This window comes from Callorhinus ursinus, unplaced genomic scaffold, assembly GCF_003265705.2.
Source record: "Callorhinus ursinus isolate GAN/ISIS: 27379988/994484 unplaced genomic scaffold, GSC_fseal_2.0 scaffold146, whole genome shotgun sequence".
Lineage (NCBI taxonomy): Eukaryota > Metazoa > Chordata > Mammalia > Carnivora > Otariidae > Callorhinus > Callorhinus ursinus.
In genome coordinates, this window is record NW_027397208.1 from 192,491 (window position 1) to 195,241 (window position 2,751).

A 2,751-nucleotide genomic window follows, 5' to 3' on the forward strand; every position below is an offset into this window, starting at 1 on the left:
TTATGACCGTTGCTTTAAATTCTCCATCAGGCATGTTACTTATATCTATTTCTCTTAGATCTCTGGCCATGGCCTTATCTTGATCTTTCATATGGGATAAATTCCTCCATCTTCACATTTTGTCTAGGTCTCTGCCTTTTTCTCTGTGTTAGAAAAGGCAGTCATGTTTCCTGCTCCTGAAAGTAACGACCTTTGAAGAAGAAGTCATGTAGTGTCCAGGGCTTGCCACTTCAGGGAATGTCTCTGTTGTGTGCCATGTGTACTCTGCTGTTGTGTTCTGGCTGCTCTATCCTTCAGGCCAGTCATCTGCAGAGGCTCTCCTTGCCTGCTCTGGGCAGTGTTTGGTCCTTGGCTAGAGTGTGGTGATTTTTTTAACTACATGTGCTCTGGACTGCTTGTGAAATGAAACCTGACACTATCTCCACCAGAACTGAGGCCCTGCAGAACTCTTTGTTTGGGGATGTGGTGTGGGCAGTGGTTTGTGCTGGTCTTCTGGGGGAGGGACTGAGGCAAATGTGACTAAGAAGGGTAGTACTACTGGAGTGTAGAGTGGTGGGGTTTGGTGTAAGCAAGTTGGGCATCCAGTGTTGGTGCTACACTGCTTCCCACAGGTAGCTCTGTGTTTATGCTAAGGGACTGTGTAGGAAAATGGTGCCAGATATCTCCTTTTTTCCTGGAGAAGTGTCTCCATGAACACTACCTCTCAGGGACACACTGTGAGAAAAGCAAATAATCTCCCCATGTGTGTCCCAGGCATTCTTCAGGTTACTGTTTCCATGCTGTCTGACCTTGTGTTGTTTGCCTGCCTTCTCTCCAGGAGCAGCACTGTGCGCTCAGGGTCTATCCCAGCCAAGCTCACTGACCTCTAGGCTTTAGGGGCGCCTCGCCTGGGTGGCTCAGTCGTTGGGTGCCTGCCTTCAGTTCAGGTCATGATCTCAGGGTCCTGGGATCAAGCTCCACATTGGGTTGCTTGCTCAGCGGTGAGTCTGTTTCTCCCTCTCCCTCTACCCCTGCTTGTGTGTTCTTCTCTCTCTCCCAAATAAATAAATAAAATCTTAAAAAAATTAAAACTCCAGTCTTAAGCCCTGTGGTTATAAGAACTCATGAAATTCAGCCCTTCTTATTTTCCAAGGCAACGACTTTGGAGAAATGTTCTCTTTGTGGGTTCTCCCATGTGCTCCTCTCTCTCTCTCTCTCTCTCTCTCTCTTGCCCTCTCCACAACTAGGGCTCCCTCCCTTCTGCAGCACCCACAATACATTTCTCCCCAAACCAGGTCTCCACACTTTCTACCTTCTTTGATGTAGACTCTTCTTTCCCTTTAGGTGTGGAATTTTTTCTGTCAGTTTTCAGGTTGATTTCTGGGGTATTTAGGATGGTTTGATAGTTATCTAGTTGTGTTCGTGGGATGAGGTAACCTCCTACTCCACCACCATCTTCTTCTGTCCAGAGAAGATTGCTTTGTATGGTACATGGGTAATCCACAAGACCTACCTTCTGGATCATCATACATTGGAGCCATTAATCTTACCTACATTTCAAAGGTAGCAATGCAAGTAAGCTAAGACCAAAGGCTGAATTTTTTCTTGTCATGAATGCAGGGATGAGGAAGTATTTCCTTACAAGCTAATGACCAGCAGGATCTAGTAGAATGAGTAAATATGTTGAACTAAGCCATAAAAACTACAAGACCAAAGCAGTCAGATTCACAGCATCATTCTGATGACATAAGTCAGCAGGGTGAATGTAGGAAGAAGCAAGCATCTTAGAAAACTGGCATTGGTGGTATACCCATCATTACTCCACCTCAGTAAGAAGTAAATAAATATGGTGAAAGTATTGGCAAATAATTTGAAGTGGTAATGAAGCCATCTTCTTTACTCCTAAACCTCCTTCAGATAGTGCAGTTATCAAAGCTGGATATTGTGTTAAGCAAGGAGTGGTGATGAAGCAACTGGAGTAGAAGATATTTTTTTTCAATTGGATGAAAACACAATAGCCTACTTCAAATCTGAACTGGAGAAGGAACCTCTCCAGATAATACCACTTAAAGAAGATCATGAAGTACAGGAATGTAGACAGAGCAATGTAATGATGAGGGACAATCTCTTTGAAAGTGTAACATTGTTTTAAACTTTCTATGTGCAGGCTGATAGCCCTGAAGAGATGCACAGGTGGATTAAAGAAATCTCTGGGACTTACTAAAAAAAAAACAAGTCCCAGGACTTACTCAGTACTTATAACTGATCATAGAAAGTTGAGTTAACCAAACTGCCTTTTACAGTTATGGTAACTGACTTTGTCAACAACATGCAAACTTTCTCGACAGTCATCAGGTTGTATAAGTATATTTTTTTAAATGATGAATTATGAAAAAATGGAACTTTAATGTGAAAAAATCACATTAAGCTATCTTGTAAAAATTAATTTACTGAATTGGCCCTAGAGTTTCAATTTCTATGTTTTATGTGTTTTGAAATTTTTTATACCACGCCACTTGAAATGCACCTTTGTTCTAAGGATACATGCAAACTCATACATGCATATGCATTGGACAAACTCTACATTACTATAGTTTGCATGGAATTTTAAATATCAGGTGAAATTTAGCCACCTCATAGGAATCTATAGTGTTTTGTTAATTTGTACCACTTTGTTTTCAAAGTCACTAGTATCATAAATAAACACAACATACTAGGGACTGTATGGCAGTGCATTTAGAATGGTCATATTTAAGGATATATTTAGATTTT

General features: G+C 41.4%; 1 pseudogene; it reads left to right on the top strand.

Annotated features, from left to right (window-relative positions):
• LOC112811422 (pleckstrin homology domain-containing family A member 1-like) overlaps positions 1-2,203 on the top strand; it is a 7,462-nt pseudogene extending 5,259 nt beyond the window's left edge.
• Positions 2,204-2,751: the final 548 nt, after the last annotated feature.